The sequence below is a fragment of the Oncorhynchus nerka genome, linkage group LG8, assembly GCF_034236695.1.
Source record: "Oncorhynchus nerka isolate Pitt River linkage group LG8, Oner_Uvic_2.0, whole genome shotgun sequence".
Lineage (NCBI taxonomy): Eukaryota > Metazoa > Chordata > Actinopteri > Salmoniformes > Salmonidae > Oncorhynchus > Oncorhynchus nerka.
Genome location: NC_088403.1, coordinates 15,904,515 through 15,928,983, shown reverse-complemented (window position 1 = coordinate 15,928,983; position 24,469 = coordinate 15,904,515). Strand labels below are relative to the sequence as shown.

The 24,469-nt window shown below is 46.3% G+C and overlaps 1 protein-coding gene across 1 annotated transcript in view; it reads right to left on the bottom strand.

Annotated features, from left to right (window-relative positions):
- kcnc2 (potassium voltage-gated channel, Shaw-related subfamily, member 2) overlaps window positions 1–24,469 on the bottom strand; it is a 122,013-nt gene that overhangs the window by 23,911 nt on the left and 73,633 nt on the right. The gene's annotated exons all lie outside the window — the stretch shown is intronic.

Here is a 24,469-nt window from a genome sequence, read left to right as displayed (position 1 = left end):
AAGACACCAATTAGTATGGAAATACAGCCCTTGTCCTCCACATTACAGATTTACAATCCAGCCCCAATGACTGAGTAGAAAGCGGTATAGAATTGTCGTTCTACACAGCACAAGCCCACATCCTCTGTGTAATGGACTCAGACTACCTCTTCAGGTCAGTTCAGATTGTCTCTCGAAAACTAGTCTGTACACATTGCTTTAGATGAGCAGAGTGGCACAAGGGAATTCAGCTTATAGGTTAGTCAATAACAAATATTTCAGTTGAATGTAGCTAAAGAGGAAATCCTTGAAGTATATTATTTTCTAATATAATAGACAATAAAAAACATTATTTTTTACATGTGGTGAATGTCAACCTTATATTAGTCCAGAAAACCCCCTAAATAATAAAGCAATTGTGTGATTTTAACCAAAATATCTGTCACGCCCTGACCTTAGAGATCCTTTTTATTCTCTATGTTCGGTTAGGTCAGGGTGTGACTCGGGTGGGAAAGTCTATGTTTTCTATTTCTTTGTTTTTGGCCTTGTGTGGTTCCCAATCAGAGATAGCTGTCTATCGTTGCCTCTGATTGGGGATCACATATAAGTTGTTATTTTCCTTTTGGGTTTTGTGGGGTCTTGTTTTCTGTTTAGTGTCTGTACCTGACAGAACTGTGCTCTTTCGTTTTCACTTTTGTTATTTTGTTTGAGTGTTTTTTGAAAATAAAAATCATGAACACTTTCCACGCTGCGCTCTGGTCCACTCCTTTTCGACGAGAGCCGTTACAATATCGATGCAGAGAGAGAGAGAGAGACAGTGACCGAGACATAGAAGGATATATATTCCTAGGAATGAGTCACCTTTTAATTAAACATCAGCTGTTGGTGAGACACAGTGAAGATTCTTTAATCAGTCTCTCTGTCCACTGCCTATACCTCTGTTTCAGTCTTCACGAGCTGAAATCTCTCTGTCACTCACAAAACATATCTCAGGGTCTGCACAGTGCCCCCACGGCAAAGTCAAGCAGAGACAGGGATGACTAAATAGCCCTCATTGGTTCTATTCATTAACCCCTGTATAACGATATGCCCTGAGGGTTGGAAAGCAAGTTCAGGGAGTGAGTTTTTTAATCAAATAAACAGACCATAATACAAAACAAGAAACACTAACAGAACACAGACATCAAACTGAAACAGAAACAATGGGAAGTGATGGAGTCCAGGTGAGTCTGATGACGCGCAGGTGCGCGTAACGATGGTGACAGGTGTGCGCCATAACGAGCAGCCTGGTGACCTAGAGGCTGGAGAGGGAGAACACGTGACACCCTGGGTCTAGTTTACTGACCAAAACCTTGTCTTTATGGACGAGCCAGAGGAAGTGGGAGACGCCAGGGGGATTGATTTCATTGGGACTATGTTGTACAGCCTCAGTGGCAGAGATTGTGACCTTTCTGGTTTACATGCATCCCTATCCATGTTTTTATGACTACCGTGAAACATTCAATGAATTAGTGTATTCTTCAGTGGAAGGCTTTCAGCTTTGCCCTAAAAGTAGCCACTGTATGTATGAATGTCAACAGCATGGTCGCTACACAAAACAATTTACTTCAGAATGTCCACTGCAGCCAGACCTGATTTCCTTGTCAGACAAACTTCAGTCTGTTTGACCCAGATGTGTAGACTGTGTGCGCGGGCGTATGCATTTGTGTTTGTATGTGCAAATGGAGCTGGGTCCAGAGAGGTGCACAATTTGCTCCTCTCCTCCCTCCATCGCTCTCCCTCCATCTCTCCTAGAGCTCAGAGGAAGTGGTTTCACACCCTCCCTTGTTTTGAATTGTATGCGTTTCTGGTAGAGCACTATCTAGGGAATAGTGTTCCATTTGGAACGCAGCCTATGACTCATGCAGTCTCAGAACGTCATTCTGCACTCATAAAGTGTATCTGTGCATTCATCCTGGCAGTCACTGGTTGCATGCAGCCTTTTCACATGTATTATTTATGTCTATTCCAGAACGTGACTTTATTTTATTCATAAACTTTCTGTATTTTTTTCACCAGGAGGACAAGTTCTAAAAAGGCATCAGGCAACTGAGAGAAACTATAAATGAAAACCCCTGAATTTACTTTGCAAAGTTAACAAGCATTCATTGTTACAGAACCGAGGTACTAGCTATTTAATAATGGATCTCTAGAGCGAGCCAAGTGAATAGTCAAGGCCGCAACAGAACATGAAATCGTGAAGCACATTTACCATTTTAGGAGGCAGGCACGGGAGCCATACAATGGACAGAAGCTCAGATGTTCAGTGATTTACAATGTTCCACAGCACCATCTGTTCCAGACAACATCTTTACTTTCCAGAGTTTCACAAAAGCCCTCACGTTTTTCTACTGCATCTATTTCAACATAATAATGAGCAGATTCATAACACACTTCCCCCTAACCACAACACCACTTTGACCAGAAAAACTGTGCGGCTGTATCAACAACAGCCGGGTTAAGTGTGTAAACTGGTCCTCAAAATGGGGAATATCCTCCTTTTAAAGTAACAACTTTACTAATAAATATCTAATGTATCTTTAGAAATAGTATATGTTATTGTATGAGTTATAAAGCTCAAACTATAACTTATACTATTTCTCTTTCTCCTGCCATTCTCATGAACACAAAACAAGAAGACTGGCGTCCATGATGCTTCCTTCCTTCCTACCCATGATTCTTCTTTCCTTCCTTCCCATGATGCTTCCTTCCTTCCTACCCATGATGCTTCCTTCCTTCCTACCCATGATTCTTCTTTCCTTCCTTCCCATGATGCTTCCTTCCTTCCTACCCATGATTCTTCTTTCCTTCCTTCCCATGATGCTTCCTTCCTTCCTACCCATGATTCTTCTTTCCTTCCTTCCCATGATGCTTCCTTCCTTCCTACCCATGATTCTTCTTTCCTTCCTTCCCATGATGCTTCCTTCCTTCCTACCCATGATGCTTCTTTCCTTCCTTCCCATGATGCTTCCTTCCTTCCTACCCATGATGATTCTTTCCTTCCTTCCTTCCCATGATGCTTCCTTCCTTCCTACCCATGATGCTTCTTTCCTTCCTACCCATGATGCTTCTTTCCTTCCTTCCCATGATGCTTTCTTCCTTCCTACCCATGATTCTTCTTTCCTTCCTTCCCATGATGCTTCCTTCCTTCCTACCCATGAGCCACACGCACACGCACACATACACACATCCTCTCTCTCTCTACACACACACACACACACACGCACACACGCACACACGCAAGCATACACACATCCTCTCTCTCACACACACACACACACACACACACACACACACACACACACACACACACACACACACACACACACACACACACACACAGAGAGAGAGACACACACACGCATACACACATCCTCTCTCTCACACACACACAAGTTATGAATGACAGGCATCAAAATGCAAAAAAAGAGATGCTGCTTCCATTCCATCTGATGTAAACACTCTAAACACACTTAGTAGGCCAAATTAGTTTAGGGAGCATTAGCACGTGGAAAGCACACCACCATATAAATCCTACTTTGTGGTGCGTGGAGGTTTGACGCCGTCCCTCCTGGCTGAGTGTTTGGCCCAATGCTCCCCGCACTGAAACAAGTTCCATCCCTCTTAAGGCCTCCATAGTGGCTTGATCTAATCAGAGGGCTCCATCAGCCAACCCAAACACTTGACAGGAAGCAATCTCATGCCCTGGCAGAGAAGACGGGGTAAGACAGGCCCTCTTGATAAGATGAATCATTGCACTTTGCCCGTGTGCATCTGTCGCGTCCGCCGCCTCTTGGACCTACGCATGTTTTCAGATCACAGCAGAGACTTGTGAGGAAAGGGGCCATACGACACAGTTCCATCAGACCACTGCCCCACAGATTAGGTTAACCCCTTTGACTAGAGAGCTGAGAGGAGAGCCAAGCTGCACCCCAAATGGCACCCTACTCCATACATCGTGCACTCCTTTGGACCAGAGCCCTATGGGAGCCACGACCTGCCCTATGGGCCCTGGTTAAAAGTAGTGCAATACACAGACAAATCAAATCAAATCAAATATTTGTTGTCACATACACATGGTTAGCAGATGTTAATGAAAGTGTAGTGAAATGCTTGTGCTTCTAGTTCCGACCATGCAGTAATATCTAACAAGTAATCTAACCTAACAATGTCACAACAACTACCTTACAAGTGCAAAGGAATGAGTAAGAATATGTACATAAAAATATATGAATGAGTAATGGCCAAACGGCAGAGGCAAGATGCAGTTGTTGGTAATCAAGCCTACCAAAACTATCGGCCTGTATCGAATCTTCCATTCCTCTCAAAACATTTTGAACAAGCAACTCACTGCCTTCCTGAAGACAAACAATGTATACGAAATGCTTCAGTCTGGTTTTAGACCTCATCATAGCACTGAGACTGCACTTGTGAAGATGGTAAATTACCTTTTAATGGCATCAGACCGAGGCTCTGCATCTGTCCTCGTGCGCCTAGACCTTAGTGCTGCTTTTGATACCATCGATCATCACATTCTTTTGGAGAGATTGGAAACCCAAATTGGTCTACACGGGCAAGTGATTGATTTAAATCTTATCTGTCGGAAAGATTTCAGTTTGTCTCTGTGAATGGTTTGTCCTCTGACAAATCAACTGTAAATTTCAGTGTTCCTCAAGGTTCTGTTTTAGGACCACTATTGTTTTCACTATATATTTTACCTCTTGGGGATGTCATTCGAAAACATAATGTTAACTTTCACTGCTATGCAGATGACACACAGCTGTACATTTCAATGAAACATGGTGAAGCCCAAAAACTGCCCTCGCTAGAAGCCTGTGTTTCAGACATAAGGAAGTGGATGGCTGCAAACGTTCTACTTTTAAACTCGGACAAAACAGAAATGCTTGTTCTAGGTCACAAGAAACAAAGAGATCTTCTGTTGAATCTGACAATTCATCTTGATGGTTGTACAGTCGTCTCAAATAAAACTGTGAAGTACCTTGGCGTTACTCTGGACCCTGATCTCTCTTTTGATGAACATATCAAGACTGTTTCAAGGACAGCTTTTTTCCATCTACGTAACATTGCAAAAATCTGAAACTTTCCGTTCAAAAATGATGCATAAAAATGTATCCATGCTTTTGTCACTTCTAGGTTAGACTACTGCAATGCTCTACTTTCCGGCTACCCGGAAAAGCACTAAATAAACTTCAGTTAGTGCTAAATACGGCTGCTAGAATCCTGACTAGAACCAAAAATGTGATCATATTACTCCAGTGCTAGCCTCCCTACACTGGCTTCCTGTTAAGGCAAGGGCTGATTTCAAAGTTTTACTGCTAACCTTCAAAGCATTACACGGGCTTGCTCCTACCAATCTCTCTGATTTGGTCCTGCCGTACATACCTACACGTGCGCTGGCCTCCTAATTGTCCCTAGAATTTCCAAGCAAACAGCTGGAGGCAGGGCTTTCTTCTATAGAGCTCCATTTTTATGGAATGGTCTGCCTTCCCATGTGAGAGATGTAGACTCGGTCTCAACCTTTAAGTCTTTACTGAAGACTCATCTCTTCAGTAGGTTATATGATTGAGTGTAGTCTGGCCCAGGAGTGTGAAGGTGAACGGAGAGGCTCTGGAGCAACGAACCGCCCTTGCTGTCTCTGCCTGGCTGGTTCTCCTCTCTCCACTGGAATTCTCTGCCTCTAACCCTAATACAGGGGCTGAGTCACTGGCTTACTGGTGCTCTTCCATGCCGTCCCTAAGAGGGGTGCGTCACTTGAGTGGGTTGAGTCACTGACATGATCTTCCTGTCTGGGTTGACGCCCCACCTTGGGTTGTGCCGTGGCGGAGATCTTTGTGGGCTATACTCGGCCTTGTCTCAGGATGGTAAATTGGTGGTTGAAGATATCCCTCTAGTGGTGTGGGGGCTGTGCTTTGGCAAAGTGGGTGGGGTTATATCCTTCCTGTTTGGCCCTGTCCGGGGGTATCATTGCATGGGGCCACAGTGTCTCCTGACCCCTCCTGTCTCAGCCTCCAGTATTTATGCTGCAGTAGATTATGTGTCGGGGAGCTAGGGTCAGTCTGTTATATCTGGAGTACTTCTTCTGTCTTATCCGGTGTCCTGTGTGAATTTAAGTATGCTCTCTCTCATTCTTTCTTTCTTTCTTTCTTTCTTTCTTTCTTTCTTTCTTTCTTTCTTTCTTTCTTTCTTTCTTTCTTTCTTTCTTTCTTTCTTTCTTTCTTTCTCTCTCTCTCTTGGAGGACCTGAGCCCTAGGTCCATGCCTCAGGACTACCTGGCATGATGACTCCTTGCTGTCCCCAGTCCACCTGGCCGTGCTGCTACTCCAGTTTCAACTGTACTGCCTGCAGCTATGGAACCCTGACCTGTTCACCGAACGTGGTACCTGTCCCAGACCTGCTGTTTTCAACTCTCTAGAGCAGGAGTGGTAGAGATACTCTTAATGATCGGCTATGAAAAGCCAACTTACATTTACTCCTGTGGTGCTGACTTGTTCAAATCAAATCAAATCAAATTTTATTTGTCACATACACATGGTTAGCAGATGTTAATGCGAGTGTAGCGAAATGCTTGTGCTTCTAGTTCCGACAATGCAGTGATAACCAACAAGTAATCTAACTAACAATTCCAAAACTACTGTCTTATACACAGTGTAAGGGGATAAAGAATATGTACATAAGGATATATGAATGAGTGATGGTACAGGGCAGCATACAGTAGATGGTATCGAGTACAGTATATACATATGAGATGAGTATGTAGACAAAGTAAACAAAGTGGCATAGTTAAAGTGGCTAGTGATACATGTATTACATAAGGATGCAGTCGATGATGTAGAGTACAGTATATACGTATGCATATGAGATGAATAATGTAGGGTAAGTAACATTATATAAGGTAGCATTGTTTAAAGTGGCTAGTGATATATTTACATCATTTCCCATCAATTCCCATTATTAAAGTGGCTGGAGTTGGGTCAGTGTCAATGACAGTCTGTTGGCAGCAGCCCCTCAATGTTAGTGATGGCTGTTTAACAGTCTGATGGCCTTGAGATAGAAGCTGTTTTTCAGTGTCTCGCTCCTCGCTTTGATGCACCTGTACTGACCTCACCTTCTGGATGATAGCGGGGTGAACAGGCAGAAGATCTGGAGGGCAGGTAGTTTGCCCCCTGTGATGCGTTGTGCAGACCTCACTACCCTCGGGAGAGCCTTACGGTTATAGGGTGGAGCAGTTGCCGTACAAGTTTGTGAGTGTTTTTGGTGACAAGCCGAATTTCTTCAGCCTCCTGAGGTTGTAGAGGTGCTGCTGCGCCTTCTTCACCACACTGTCTGTGTGGGTGGACCATTACAGTTTTTCCGTGATGTGTATGCAGAGGAACTTAAAACTTCCCACCTTCTCCACTACTGTCCCATCGATGTGGATAGGGGGTGCTCCCTCTGCTGTTTCCTGAAGTCCACGATCATCTCCTTTGTTTTGTTGACGTTGAGTGTGAGGTTATTTTCCTGACACCACACTCCGAGGGCCCTCACCTCCTCCCTGTAGGCCGCCTCGTCGTTGTTGGTAATCAAGCCTACCACTGTAGTGTCGTCTGCAAACTTGATGACTGTGTTTGAGGCGTGCATGGCTACGCAGTCATGGGTGAACAGGGAGTACAGGAGAGGGCTGTGAACGCACCCTTGTGTGGCCCCAGTGTTGAGGATCAGCAGGGTGGAGATGTTGTTACCTACCCTCACAACCTGGGGGCGGACCGTCAGGAAGTCCAGTACCCAGTTGCACAGGGCGGGGTCGAGACCCAGGGTCTCGAGCTTAATGACGAGTTTGGAGGGTACTATGGCGTTAAATGCTGAGCTGTAGTCGATGAACAGCATTCTTACATAGGTATTCCTCTTGTCCAGATGGGTTAGGGCAGTGTGCAGTGTGATTGCGATTGCATCGTCTGTGGACCTATTAGGGCGGTAAGCAAATTGGAGTGGGTCTAGGGTGTCAGGTAGGGTGGAGGTGATAGCTTGACTAGTCTCTCAAAGCACTTCATGATAACGGAAGTGAGTAGTCATTTAGCTCAATTACCTGAGCTTTCTTGGGAACAGGAACAATGGTGGCCCTCTTGAAGCATGTGGGAACAGCAGACTGGGATAAGGATTGATTAAATATGTCCGTAAACACACCAGCCAGCTGGTCTATGCATGCTCTGAGGATGAGTCTGGGCCTGCAGCATTGCGAGGGTTAACACGTTTAAATGTTTTACTCACATTGGCTGCAGTGAAGGAGAGCCCGCAGGTTTTGGTAGCGGGCCGTGTCGGTGGCACTGTATTGTCCTCAAAGCGAGCAAAGAAGTTTTTTAGTTTGTCTGGGAGCAAGACATCGTGGTCCACGATGGGGCTGGCTTTTCTTTTCTAGTCCGTGATTGACTGTAGACCCTGCCACATACCTCTCGTCTCTGAGCCGTTGAATTGCGACTCTACTTTGACTCTATACTGACGCTTAGCTTGTTTGATTGCCTTGCGGAGGGATAGTGAATAGGGTTCCATTTGGAACACACTCCCAGTCCAGCCAACAGACACTATAGTTATACTACAGAGCTGCAGCCGTAACGGATACCATGAGAGCTTTAGCGAGGAGTAGGACATGTTGTTGGTACTGTATAGACATCCTGGATGCAATTTCTACTGGTCGCAACAACATACTTACAATTGAGCTATAACTTTACCATAGGGAGTTTGTGAGAACAAATGCATTCAAACCCTGGTCTGTGAGCCACAAGCTTGCTAACTCTCTGAGCTAATGCCATAGGCTTGGGGAGCTAATACGAGTCTTCAGGTATCCGGAAAGGTAATTCGTCATGTGTGGTTCACCAAACCTCTGTTACACTTACAATGAAGCACTATACAGCACAGTCATCCCAGTGGGGGCAAAAACCAGACGGATCCATCTCAGCCTGGAAACAGAACGTCCACCTTGGCTCCAAGTCCACACACATTGCTTTGACTGCTGGCACAACAACAGACGTGGATGGGAAAACCCTGGCGTCAGTCCCTCAGAAGAAAAACCCGATCAGGCTACTACTCCTCTGCTATCAGGCTACTACTCCTCTGCTGTCATCAACAGCCCGACACATTCGACCAATCAGAGGGCCCATTAGCCCTATCTCCTCTGGACACCCATCATCTGTAGGAGATGTAGGCTGCATCTCAAATGGCACCCTATTGCCTAGTCAAAAGTAGTGCACTATATAGGGGGGTGTAGGGTGCCACTTGGGATGCAGAGCCTCCCCATACTGCCCTGGCCTAGTGCCCAAAAGCCCCATCCAGCACTGAGCCTTTGTGACATCATCTCCCACCAACCATTTCTGGGGAGTCCAAGTCCTGCTTTCCAACCCAGGGGGGGCACTGTTTATCTCCTGAGCCTCCCCATACTGCCCTGGCTTTCCAACCCAGGGGGCACTATCTCCTGTGCCCAAAAGCCCCATCCAGCACTGAGCCTTTGTGACATCATCTCCCACCAAGGGGAACCCAGAGGTTTCTGACATTAACATGTAATATTTTCAAAAACCCTGCTTTCCACTGTACATCTCCTAAAATGATTACTGTCGCACACAGACCCCCCCATCAAACATGCCATATGGAACATGGAGTGTGCTGGTGGTGGGGGGTGTCATGTAGACGGTTTGGTTTCAGCTGAATGTGTTAAAACAGAGGATAACAAGTCAAGAGAGGGATGATTGGTAGCGCTGGTGCACCACCATACATACTAATACTGAATAAGATCAATTAATCATGTCAACCATATTTGCTCGTCTTGTCGGCTCCAGTTTCCTGTGCCTGTTCCAGAAATAAACAGTAGTTAAAACCTACATCATGTACCTCAGTTTCCAGATCTGTTCATTTACAAATGACATAACACACATGTAATTAACCTGCCAAATAATAGATTTTCATCTCAGCTGAATTCTTCAGAGACCTTGAAGAGTCTGGGGTTCATAATAAGGTGAAGCTGATGAAACAGTATTCCCAGGGAATATCCTCGGGAGGAAACAGGAGTGAATTGTCCCCATGTAACAATGAAGTCCCACACAAAGCCATTGTCACACACCCTGCCTGCTCTTCTCTCTTGATCAAGTGCATGGCGCCGTGGTAACGGCAACTTTTTCTGACAACTTGGCATGGTAAAGTCGTGTTGTCGAGAGAGAAAGCGAGAGACAGGGAGAGAGAGAGACCAGGCTGAAGAGAGAGAGAATGGGAGAGACAGGGAGAGAGAGAGACCAGGCTGAAGAGAGAGAGAATGAGAGAGACCAAGAGAGAGAATGGGGGGTGAATGGATGTGTTCCTGGCAGAGAAAGGAAAAGGGTTTCCTCCTCTTTTCCCCAAACACAAACGCAGCGGAGAAGACATTTCTGTGCTGACAGACTAAGAGACAGAATCCATTGAGGTAAAAATAGAAAAGGTGGAATCAACCTCAACTGAAGATGATTAGAGGTAGAGAAAGCCCTTCCTCTATGAGAGACATTTGCTATTCTCTCCCTCGCTCTTTTTCTCTCCCACTCTACTTCATTGTCTCCCTCTCACAGTTACCCTGGCTTCCGTTCTCATTATGTATCTCGCTGTGACATGACAGCAGATGCGCTCGGGGAACCCTTCTAAAACCCCATAGCTTTTGGCAACCAGCCAGATACCGGAAAAATAGCCTATCAAACCTTTCCAGACGTTCTAATTTGAATAATTCATTATTACTTTCCCTCATAAAGTCGACGTGGGGGGATGAGAAACTGACAGTTGGATCCTTGCCAGACACAATACTGTCAGTCCATGGAGCTTCGCAGGGCCCCGCAACAATAATACTCAAAGCAGCTGTCCAATAGAGACTAATTGTAAACTGCAGGCCTACACGTGTGCCCTACCATGTGTAGGAAATTAGTCGGAGAAGAAACAATGACCCATTAGAGGTCAGAGGTCAGGGATGACACAACTACAAGACCCAGGTCATCCTGCTGCTGGGGCAATGACATCAATAGCGGAGACATACACGACAACAGCAGGTGAAAATAGACATAGTTGGTGGCCTGGCCAATGGGGAAACTATTTGGTTGTCATTCACAGGAATGGTGTTTATAGGAAAGGAGTGTTTCAAACACCTTAACAAGTACCAATGTGCAGTTTGACACGTTACAGAGACTGAGGAATGGGCATTCTGAACACGTGAGTACGTATGGGGCATCAGCGAAGGTCTTTCTTGAAATACCCTCCACATAGAACATCCATGTGTTGTCATGCCAACATCACACACAACATACTCTATACGCCGTGCTGTGCTTCATTCACTCATCTGGCCATCAATATTTCAAGACGTGCTTCTATCGCAGACATGCTATTGACTCACCAGAGCCTGTGTTTATGAGAACGCATGTGGCGGATGCATAAATATCCCCATGACACAGGTGATGTTCACCTCTGGGGGAAACCCCATGAAGAGTGTATCACAGACATGCTATTGACTCACCAGAGCCTGTGTTTATGAGAACGCATGTGGCGGATGCATAAATATCCCTCATAACACAGGTGATGTTCACCGATGGGGGAAACCCCATGAAGAGTGTATCACAGACATGCTATTGACTCACCAGAGCCTGTGTTTATGAGAACGCATGTGGCGGATGCATAAATATCCCCCATGACACAGGTGATGTTCACCGATGGGGGAAACCCCATGAAGAGTGTATCACAGACATGCTATTGACTCACCAGAGCCTGTGTTTATGAGAACGCATGTGGCGGATGCATAAATATCCCCCATGACACAGGTGATGTTCACCTCTGGGGGAAACCCCATGAAGAGTGTATCACAGACATGCTATTGACTCACCAGAGCCTGTGTTTATGAGAACGCATGTGGCGGATGCATAAATATCCCTCATGACACAGGTATGAAACAGAAAATAATCACCACAAAACACAGGTGGGAAAAGGCTACCTAAGTATGATTCTCAATCAGAGACAACGAACAACACCTGCCTCTGATTGAGAACCATACCAGGCCAAACACATTACCACAATATAGAAAAAGGAACATAGACAACCCACCCAACTCACGCCCTGACCATACTATAAAACAAAGACATAACAAAAGAACTAAGGTCAGAATGTGACAAAAATACAGAAATCAACCCGTAGGATGCATTTTGCTAAAACTAAAATATAGTTTTTGGGTGGAGTTTTCCTTTAATAAAAGACAACTCTCCTCAGACTAGTCTGTAAAGTTCTAGTCAGGTTCCCTTCCTCTCTGACTAAATATCAACACATAGAGAAGGCTGTGGCCGGCAGACATCTTTTGCCTGCAGTCTTCTCCAGGTAGAGAACAAAAGGGAGATGAAAGCAGTACATGCTTCAGTTTCCTGATCAATAGCGTGTGTGTGTTTATATATATGTGTGTGTGTTTATATATGTGTGTGTGTGTTTATATATGTGTTTGTGTGTTTATGTACGTGTGTGTGTGTTTATATATGTGTGTGTGTGTTTATATATGTGTGTGTGTGTTTATATATGTGTGTGTGTGTGTTTATATATGTGTTTGTGTGTTTATGTACGTGTGTGTGTGTTTATATATGTGTGTGTGTGTTTATATATGTGTGTGTGTGTTTATATATGTGTGTGTTTATATATGTGTGTGTGTGTTCATGTACGTGTGTGTGTGTTTATATATGTGTGTGTGTGTTTATGTACATGTGTGTGTCAATGTCAGAATCCAGTCTTTTTTCCTCTTTGATAAAACCTAGTTGGCAGGCATTTGTTCAGCCTCCCAGAGCTTCCAGAATACATGAATATATTGTTGTCATTTTGAAAACCAACATGCTCACCGTGTGAGGAGAAATACATGGGGGGGATCCTTACAGTATGTGTCAGTGCCTTGTCAGATGTATAACACACACACACACACATCCCCCCCCACACACACACCCTGCATGAACTCAAGAACAGACATCCACATACACACAAACACACACACACACACACTTCCTCCTGGCAACTCTTGATGAAAAATATCCGCTCCTCGAATAAATAGCTCTTTCATTTGTCACTTAATGGACTGATGAATAGTTTGTTCCAGATTTAATATGATGCTTTTTTTAGTATAGCATTAGCAAAGTGGGTCACCCAAAAATAGTGGGTTGGGAGGAAGGTCAGAGGTACAGGCTGTCTGGGTAATTTCCCTTCCCACTAGCCCCGGTGCTGTTGGCTGATTGGCGTTGGCATAAATAATCTGTTTACCATCCACAGTGTCCAGGCCATCCGTTATACAGCCAGTGGGAGTGGATACTGTGTATCCTGTACCATCCACGGTGTCCAGGCCATCCGTTATACAGCCAGTGGGAGTGGATACTGTGTATCCTGTACCATCCACGGTGTCCAGGCCATCCGTTATACAGCCAGAGGGAGTGGATACTGTGTATCCTGTACCATCCACGGTGTCCAGGCCATCCGTTATACAGCCAGTGGAGGATGGAATCCACGTGGGCCATCCGTGGCCAGTGGAGTGGATACTGTGTATCCTGTACCATCCACGGTGTGGGAGGCCATCCGTTATGCAGCCAGTGGGAGTGGATACTGTGTATCCTGTACCATCCACGGTGTCCAGGCCATCCGTTATACAGCCAGAGGGAGTGGATACTGTGTATCCTGCAGACCTGAGAAATAAAGTTTGATGGGGCATTTAACAGTTTAGAGGTCAAGGCTATGGAGGATGGAAGTGGGAGGATGGGAGAGAGGGATTGAGGGAGGATGGGAGGGAGGATGGGAGAGAGGGATTGAGGGAGGATGGGAGGGAGGATGGGAGAGAGGGATTGAGGGAGGATGGGAGGGAGGATGGGAGAGAGGGATTGAGGGAGGATGGGAGGGAGGATGGAAGTGGGAGGATGGGAGAGAGGGATTGAGGGAGGATGGGAGAGAGGGATTGAGGGAGGATGGGAGGGAGGATGGGAGAGAGGGATTGAGGGAGGATGGGAGGGAGGATGGAAGAGGGATTGAGGGAGGATGGGAGGGAGGATGGGAGACCCCAAAGAGGGATGACAAAAACATTGATCCCAAATGGGAGGATGGAAGGGAGGATGATGGAGAGCATTTAAAATGGGATTGAGGGAGGATGGGAGGGAGGATGGGAGAGAGGGATTGAGGGAGGATGGGAGAGAGGATGGAAGTGGGAGGATGGGAGGGAGGGATTGAGGGAGGGGTTACTTTTCTGCCTGGCTGGATTTCCCTTGCCCTTCCCTTGTTTGCTTGACCCCAAAGAGGACTGGTCATGATGACAAAAACATCTAGTGTGCATCCCAAATGGCACCCTATTCCCTACATAGAGGAGTACAAGACAAACAATTATGACCAGAACTGGCATCTCAAATTGATGGAGACATGCATTTAAAATGTAAATTCACATCCACAAGATTTAGTTGAGTTATTAGGGAGTAGTCCACTCTATTGAGCATGCCCCCCCCCCCCCCCGGTCATAATAAAACTACCTGCCAGATCTCTTCCTGAGGGAGCAGCACTGGTTCACTCTACGTGCCAGATCTCTCCCTGAGAGAGCAGCACTGGGTGACTCTACCTGACAGATCTCTCCCTGAGAGAGCAGCACTCGGTCACTCTACCTGCCAGATCTCTTCCTGATGGAGCAGCACTGGGTCACTCTACCTGCCAGATCTCTCCCTGAGGGAGCACCACTGGTTCACTCTACCTGCCAGATCTCTCCCTGAGAGAGCAGCACTGGGTCATTATACCTGCCAGATCTCTCCCTGAGAGAGCAGCACTGGGTCATTATACCTGCCAGATCTCTCCTGAGAGAGCAGCACTGGTTCACTCTACCTGCCAGATCTCTCCCTGAGAGAGCAGCACTGGTTCACTCTACGTGCCAGATCTCTCCCTGAGAGAGCAGCGCTGGTTCACTCTACCTGCCAGATCTCTCCCTGAGAGAGCAGCGCTGGTTCACTCTACCTGCCAGATCTCTCCCTGAGAGAGCAGCACTGGTTCACTCTACCTGCCAGATCTCTCCCTGAGAGAGCAGCGCTGGTTCACTATACCTGCCAGATCTCTCCCTGAGAGAGCAGCACTGGTTCACTCTACCTGCCAGATCTCTCCCTGAGAGAGCAGCACTGGTTCACTCTACCTGCCAGATCTCTCCCTGAGAGAGCAGCACTGGTTCACTCTACCTGCCAGATCTCTCCCTGAGAGAGCAGCACTGGTTCACTATACCTGCCAGATCTCTCCCTGAGAGAGCAGCGCTGGTTCACTCTACCTGCCAGATCTCTCCCTGAGAGAGCAGCGCTGGTTCACTCTACCTGCCAGATCTCTCCCTGAGAGAGCAGCACTGGTTCACTATACCTGCCAGATCTCTCCCTGAGAGAGCAGCGCTGGTTCATTATACCTGCCAGATCTCTCCCTGAGAGAGCAGCACTGGTTCACTATACCTGCCAGATCTCTCCCTGAGAGAGCAGCACTGGTTCACTCTACCTGCCAGATATCTCCCTGAGAGAGCAGCACTGGTTCACTCTACCTGCCAGATCTCTCCCTGAGAGAGCAGCACTGGTTCACTCTATCTGCCAGATCTCTCCCTGAGAGAGCAGCACTGGTTCACTCTACCTGCCAGATCTCTCCCTGAGAGAGCAGCGCTGGTTCACTCTACCTGCCAGATCTCTCCCTGAGAGAGCAGCACTGGTTCACTCTACCTGCCAGATCTCTCCCTGAGAGAGCAGCGCTGGTTCATTATACCTGCCAGATCTCTCCCTGAGAGAGCAGCGCTGGTTCACTATACCTGCCAGATCTCTCCCTGAGAGAGCAGCTGGTTCTGGTTCACTCTCCCTGACCTGCCAGATCTCTCCCTGAGAGAGCAGCACTGGTTCACTCTACCTGCCAGATCTCTCCCTGAGAGAGCAGCACTGGTTCACTCTACCTGCCAGATCTCTCCCTGAGAGAGCAGCGCTGGTTCATTATACCTGCCAGATCTCTCCCTGAGAGAGCAGCGCTGGTTCACTATACCTGCCAGATCTCTCCCTGAGAGAGCAGCACTGGTTCACTCTACCTGCCAGATCTCTCCCTGAGAGAGCAGCACTGGTTCACTCTACCTGCCAGATCTCTCCCTGAGAGAGCAGCACTGGTTCACTCTACCTGCCAGATCTCTCCCTGAGAGAGCAGCACTGGTTCACTATACCTGCCAGATCTCTCCCTGAGAGAGCAGCACTGGTTCACTCTACCTGCCAGATCTCTCCCTGAGAGAGCAGCGCTGGTTCACTCTACCTGCCAGATCTCTCCCTGAGAGAGCAGCACTGGTTCACTCTACCTGCCAGATCTCTCCCTGAGAGAGCAGCACTGGTTCACTCTACCTGCCAGATCTCTCCCTGAGAGAGCAGCACTGGTTCACTCTACCTGCCAGATCTCTCCTGAGAGAGCAGCACTGGTTCACTCTACCTGCCAGATCTCTCCCTGAGAGAGCAGCACTGGTTCACTCTACCTGCCAGATCTCTCCCTGAGAGAGCAGCACTGGTTCACTTATACCTGCCAGATCTCTCCCTGAGAGAGCAGCACTGGTTCACTCTACCTGCCAGATCTCTCCCTGAGAGAGCAGCACTGGTTCACTCTACCTGCCAGATCTCTCCTGAGAGAGCAGCACTGGTTCACTCTACCTGCCAGATCTCTCCCTGAGAGAGCAGCACTGGTTCACTCTACCTGCCAGATCTCTCCCTGAGAGAGCAGCACTGGTTCACTATACCTGCCAGATCTCTCCCTGAGAGAGCAGCGCTGGTTCACTCTACCTGCCAGATCTCTCCCTGAGAGAGCAGCACTGGTTCACTCTACCTGCCAGATCTCTCCCTGAGAGAGCAGCACTGGTTCACTCTACCTGCCAGATCTCTCCCTGAGAGAGCAGCACTGGTTCACTATACCTGCCAGATCTCTCCTGAGAGAGCAGCGCTGGTTCACTATACCTGCCAGATCTCTCCCTGAGAGAGCAGCACTGGTTCACTCTACCTGCCAGATCTCTCCCTGAGAGAGCAGCACTGGTTCACTCTACCTGCCAGATCTCTCCCTGAGAGAGCAGCACTGGTTCACTATACCTGCCAGATCTCTCCCTGAGAGAGCAGCGCTGGTTCACTCTACCTGCCAGATCTCTCCCTGAGAGAGCAGCACTGGTTCACTCTACCTGCCAGATCTCTCCCTGAGAGAGCAGCACTGGTTCACTCTATCTGCCAGATCTCTCCCTGAGAGAGCAGCACTGGTTCACTCTACCTGCCAGATCTCTCCCTGAGAGAGCAGCACTGGTTCACTCTACCTGCCAGATCTCTCCTGAGAGAGCAGCACTGGTTCACTCTACCTGCCAGATCTCTCCCTGAGAGAGCAGCACTGGTTCACTCTACCTGCCAGATCTCTCCCTGAGAGAGCAGCACTGGTTCACTATACCTGCCAGATCTCTCCCTGAGAGAGCAGCGCTGGTTCACTCTACCTGCCAGATCTCTCCCTGAGAGAGCAGCGCTGGTTCACTCTACCTGCCAGATCTCTCCCTGAGAGAGCAGCGCTGGTTCACTCTACCTGCCAGATCTCTCCCTGAGAGAGCAGCACTGGTTCACTCTACCTGCCAGATCTCTCCCTGAGAGAGCAGCGCTGGGTCACTATATCTGCCAGGCTGAAACATTGCCCACCCGAGAGGCATGACTGATTTTCTAAACAGCTGGGTTATAATGCATTTATTTTGATGTTGTTGTTTTTCTCTCTCCCCGACACCTACAAAGGAATTTAAAAATAGAATGTTGGGGTTAAGAGCAGATATGTATAATGCCCACAACGTGAAGTCTGTGTGATCACATTTTCCAGTTTTAGCTTTGAAGTGAGAATAAATATAATATCAGGACAACTATTCAAATCTTAATCTTATCGCACACACTGATAGTCCAACAGATAACAGCACTTTCAACACTTTCTCCTCTTCCTTTGACATGTAATCTAGAAGCATCGTTGCTATCATCTATGACTTATTATTGGGGCTGCGGCCCTGGCTGGAAGAGACGGATGAGGATGATGTAGTTGCTATGGTGATGCGGAGCATGAGGCCGGGGTTACATAAGTTGTCATTGAGGAAGCGTTCTGAGGACAGAGGACAGGTGTGACGAAGCCTGCCCGTTGTCCCAAAGGCTAGCGGCTGAGTGTCATTACTTTTGACAATGTTCAGTCAACGTTCAGAGGACCTTATCGCAACTGCTTACTTTCCAGGATGGCCGGACATGGTTGGAAATGGTGGTTTCCATGGTGAGGGTCCCACCCCAATCACTCAACCAATTAAAAGTATTTATAAAGCTCTTTTTACATCAGCAGTTGTCACAAAGGGCTTTACAGCAGCCTGGCCTAAAGCCCAAAGACCAAAACAGAAGCAGAGGCACAGTGGTTAGGAAAAACTCCCAGAGGAAAGAAACCTTGAGAGGAACCAGGTTCAGAGAGGAGGCCCATATTCTTCTGGCCACCCTTATCCCATGCCCAGGCCAGTTGATATGACTCCCCTGCATTTTCACACTTATTTATACACAGTGAGATGGACTCCCAGAGTTAACCACTACTATTCCACACAGTGATGTTGGCAGGTGTTTCACCACTAACTGTAATTTGACCCCTGTAGTATACATAGCTATTCTCCCTATTATATTTATTACACCTTTATTTAACCAGGTAGGCTAGTTGAGAACACCTTTATTTAACCAGGTAGGCTAGTTGAGAACACCTTTATTTAACCAGGTAGGCTAGTTGAGAACACCTTTATTTAACCAGGTAGGCTAGTTGAGAACACCTTTATTTAACCAGGTAGGCCAGTTGAGAACACCTTTATTTAACCAGGTAGGCTAGTTGAGAACACCTTTATTTAACCAGGTAGGCTAGTTGAGAACACCTTTATTTAACCAGGTAGGCTAGTTGAGAACACCTTTATTTAACCAGGTAGGCTAGTTGAGAACACCTTTATTTAACCAGGTAGGCTAGTTGAGAACACCTTTATTTAACCAGGTAGGCTAGTTGAGAACACCTTTATTTAACCAGGTAGGCTAGTTGAGAACACCTTTATTTAACCAGGTAGGCTAGTTGAGAACACCTTTATTTAAACCAGGTAGGCTAGTTGAGAACACCTTTATTTAACCAGGTAGGCTAGTTGAGAACACCTTTATTTAACCAGGTAGGCTAGAACACCTTTATTTAACCAGGTAGGCTAGTTGAGAACACCTTTATTTAACCAGGTAGGCTAGTTGAGAACACCTTTATTTAACCAGGTAGGCTAGTTGAGAACACCTTTATTTAACCAGGTAGGCTAGTTGAGAACACCTTTATTTAACCAGGTAGGCTAGTTGAGAACACCTTTATTTAACCAGGTAGGCTAGTTGAGAACACCTTTATTTAACCAGGTAGGCCAGTTGAGAACACCTTTATTTAACCAGGTAGGCTAGTTGAGAACACCTTTATTTAACCAGGTAGGCTAGTTGAGAACACCTTTATTTAACCAGGTAGGCTAGTTGAGAACACCTTTATTTAACCAGGTAGGCTAGTTGAGAACACCTTTATTTAACCAGGTAGGCTAGTTGAGAACACCTTTATTTAACCAGGTAGGCTAGTTGAGAACACCTTTATTTAACCAGGTAGGCTAGTTGAGAACACCTTTATTTAACCAGGTAGGCTAGTTGAGAACACCTTTATTTAACCAGGTAGGCTAGTTGAGAACACCTTTATTTAACCAGGTAGGCTAGTTGAGAACACCTTTATTTAACCAGGTAGGCTAGTTGAGAACACCTTTATTTAACCAGGTAGGCTAGTTGAGAACACCTTTATTTAACCAGGTAGGCTAGTTGAGAACCAGTTCTCATTTACAACTGCGACCTGACCAAGATAAAGCAAAGCAGTTCAACACATAAAACAACACAGAGTTACACATGGAATAAACAAAACTTAGTCAATAATACAGTACAAAAAGTCTATATACATTGTTTTGCAAATGAGGAAAGATAAGGGAGTTAAGGCAATAAATAGACCATTGTGGCGAAGTAATTACAATATAGCATTTAAACACTGGAATGGTAGTTGTTCAAGGTCACTCAGGGAATGCAATCCTTGTAGACAGCATCATGCAAGGTGTGAATTACATGGATGCTTGGTGGTGCCATGACAATGGTGAAGGAATAGACATTTTTTTTGCATTTATAGGGATGTCCACATTACATTTATAAGCACAATGGGATGGCTTGACTTGTTGAGGGAGTTCTCACTTCCTAGTGGACAACCCAGTAATTTAAACCCGCGGGACAAACCACTACTATAACGGAATTATTTCAGTGACTGAAATAATGTCAGACAAAGCTCCATTGGAAAAAGGCCATTTATGCTCCAATTCGCCGCCCCCTCCCTCTCTTCTTACTCACCCAGCCTCAAGGACAAGAGATTCACACACCCTGGGAGGCCTCAGCCAATGCTAGCCCAAACGGGTCTGTGATTGTCCACCCATGTATGCTGGCCATGGTATAACTATGTCTGGGACTCCCCTGTGGGACCTAAACATGGGAATGGACTTCTGATTGATGAGTAGCCCCTGGCTGAATGGAAAATACCTTGTTTTTCCATTGAACAGAATCATAGGGAAATATATTTAGTTCACTAGGTCCCTGCCCACTGGAGCAACTAAACAGCAGTGGAGATAAATGGTCCATACAATAAATAAATGACACACTGTCAGATAGCAGGCTGCTGGGGTCTATACAGTATATTCTACTGGGAGACTATGGGTTCTGGTCAAAAGTAGTGCACTATATAGGGAATAGGGTGCCATTTGGGACGGAACCGTGGTACAGGCTGCAACAGGCTTGTTCGTTCAGACACCGGAGACACACATGACCTCAATCCAGAGGTCATTGAGAGTGCATGATGGGAGGTGTTGTATCTAAGAGAACAGCCTCATGCTCTACATCAGAATAATGACTGTATAATAACATGCATATGAATGCACACCTTATTCCCTGTTACTACAGAGTATGACATGATGAAGGCCTATAACTTTAAGAAGAATACATCACAATACTCATGCATGTGAACTAAACTGGACAAATCTAGACCTCTGTATATTTTATTATCAACAAAATATTGATAATAAATTAATAATATCAACCAACCAACCTACAAACCAACCAATCAACCAATAAATCAAGTAATCAATCAACCAACCAACTAATCAAGCAACTAATGAATCAATGAATAAACCAACCCCTATCAATCAATTTACTGAGCATTCTGTGTGGATATTATTAGTATCATTCTATGACTGATGCAGTGTCAGCTGTCCTTAGTTCTCCACTCTAGCACTGTATGATTTCAGTGGGAATTTATGACACTGCTCCACAACCTTTAGATTACACTTGTTCTTTAAACAGGATCAAAGTGAACAGAGCGACAGCAAACTGGTGTTTGTCGCTTCGCCATTAATCTATTCATGATGTATCTGCTGAATTATTAATAGCACTCGTGCTTACAGTCTGATCCCAGATCAGCACCAATTCGTGCACAGGTAAAAAAAAATGTTTCCTAATTCCCTAAAACAAATGTCAGTTTACTCTGTGTTGTTAAGGCTGTGTGTCAAATGTTGATAACACTGAAATGAGCCATGTGTTTATAAATGGTACTTAGACATCCATTTGTACTAGGTGATCCTCATTTAGAGTCAGTCCAGGTAGGAGGTGCCAGTTGACCGTATCTTTCAGGGTCAAATGATTTCCTATCATTAAGGCTACAGGTGACACAGTCCTTGCAATTCACTACACAAGGTGGCACAACCATTTACCAAACTGCATGTTCATGAAGTAAACTGATATTCTAATTCAAATGTTCCTCATTGGTTTTCAATTTCAGTTTACTTCCTGTGTTGATTGAACTGAATGGCATGCAAAACATGCAGCATATCTCAGGATCTATCATAGCTCTGGACTGTGGAATTCAGAATGGGAATTCCGTTAATGGAACCCCCAGTCTGGAAAACTCTAATGAAGAGGGATGATGGATGAGCTAGACCCCCAGAAACCAGCCCAACAATCCATCTCCACACCCTCCTCCTTCAATAATTGAGTTCAAATGAAAACACTCAGCATCCACGCTACTGAGTGGAGCAGCGATCAAAGGCACTGCATCTCAGTGCTAGAGGCATCACTACTGACCCTGGTTCGATCCCGGGCTGTATCACAACCGGCCGTGATTGGGAGTCCCATAGGGTGGCGCACAATTGGCCCAGTGTCATTCGGGTTAGGGGAGGGTTTGGCCGGGGTAGGGGAGGGTTTTGTCCGGGGTAGGGGAGGGTTTTGTCCGGGGTAGGGGAGGGTTTTGTCCGGGGTAGGGGAGGGTTTTGTCCGGGGTAGGGGAGGGTTTTGTCCGGGGTAGGGGAGGGTTTTGTCCGGGGTAGGCCGTCATTGTAAAATAAGAATTTGCTCTAACTGATTTACCTAGTTAAATAAAGGTTAAATAAATAAATACAAAATCAATCAAATCAATCAAATGCAGAAAAAAAAGAACGTGATTAAGAAAGATTCATGAAGATCCCAGTCACTGTTACTGTATATAAGGTTCTAGGGAAATAGTGTGTCGTACTGGAGAGTTCTGAATGACTGAAAACAGTCCTGTGACATGTATCCTCAAAGTGATACGTTTTTAAATACAACGCAAATTCAATCTACAGGGAACACTTCAAGTATAGCATCTAGTCTTCCATAAGGATGTTTCAAACACAATGCATTCAGATGAGCAGTCCTAATGATGCACGAACTTGGATTTGGTGCATTTTAATAAGAGTGTTTAGTGAATTAACATGCTTGCCTGACTTCTGTGCAGGCTGCCATGCAACCTGAGAGGCACAAAACGACATTTGGGAGCAGCATTAGCTCGGCTCGGTAGCAAGTGCATCACGCAGGCACGCACTGGCAGACAGCGCACGGTCGTATGCATATGCCTGCCTTACCTTGCTCAGAGGCAGGCAGAGAGGTAGGCAAAGAGGAAGACAGGCAAATAGGCAGGTAGGCAGAGGCAGGCAGGCAGAGAGGCAGGCAGGCAGAGAGGCAGGCAGAGAGGCAGGCAGAGAGGCAGGCAGGGAGGCAGGCAGGCAGAGAGGCAGGCAGGCAGAGAGGCAGGCAGAGAGGCAGGCAGAGAGGCAGGCAGGCAGAGAGGCAGGCAAAGAGGAAGACAGGCAAATAGGCAGGCAGGCAGAGAGGCAGGCAGAGAGGCAGGCAGAGAGGCAGGCAGAGAGGCAGGCAGAGAGGCAGGCAGGCAAAGACTACAATCCCCTAGCGGATACATATCAACTCTTAGCATTAGGGGGAAGCTATCTAGACATTTCACATCCAGTTAGCCCAATTAGTCTGTAGGGAGCCAGGGAGCTCATGGAGAGCAGGGTAGAACAGTACAGTACACAAAGAACTATGGAGCCTCACGGCACCAATTACCAATAGTGGGGGTGGAGGAGTGGGAGGGGTGGGAGGAGTGGCAGGGGTGGGAGGGTGGGAGGGGTGGAGATGTGTGGAAGGGTTGTAGGGTTGTAGGGGTGAAGTGGGAGGGGTGGAAGGGTTGTAGGGTTGTAGGGGTGAAGTGGGAGGGGTGGGAGGGTTGGAGGAGTGGGAGGGGTGGAGGGGTGGAGATGGGTGGAGGGGTGGATTAGGGCGACTGCACTTCTTGATTTGGCCTCGTTTCGAAGATTGCTCATTAAGAAATGCTAGTGGCCATGACTGAAGCCAAACGAAAGCTGTCTTGGGGGTGTGGTTTGATGTGGGTGTGTTATGGTCGTATACTGTACCCTGGCAGGTACACTTGTTTGTCCCTCCGTAGCAACAACATAGCCACTTCCTCAAAATAGTCACTTTCTTAAAATAGTCTGAATTAATCTAAGATAAAGAAATCTGTAATTAATTTAGACGTTTCTTCCTAGGTGGTCTTAATGACACAATTCTACATTTAGCTAAGGTGTTTGGTGCAGCATTTCTCATGTAAAAATAGACATTGCACTGCATACAGTCTATCGAGTCGGGAAAGTCTGGCTGTGTGCTCAGGACTGATTTCTAAGAACAATAACACATCTACAACTTGTCAAACAACTTGTCAAACTATCGTAAATTAAGCAGAAGCTGCAGTACACACCTTTTATCAGTCCCCAAAATCTCTTGCTAACTAGCTAAGTTCCAACTGTGTTTGTTAATGATGCTAGCAAGTAGTAGCTAACAGGCACTTCGAGCATCTAGGCCACAATCAGCTTATCGAGTCACTGGCGAGTGGCGACCTGTGTGCTTCAGTACCGTTTAGCTCACTTTCTCACTATCTTTTACCAGACTGTGCATCTGTCTGGCAGTGTTTCACTGGGAATCATGTTACAAATCAGATCACAGGGCGACACAAGATATTTATACAAATAGGT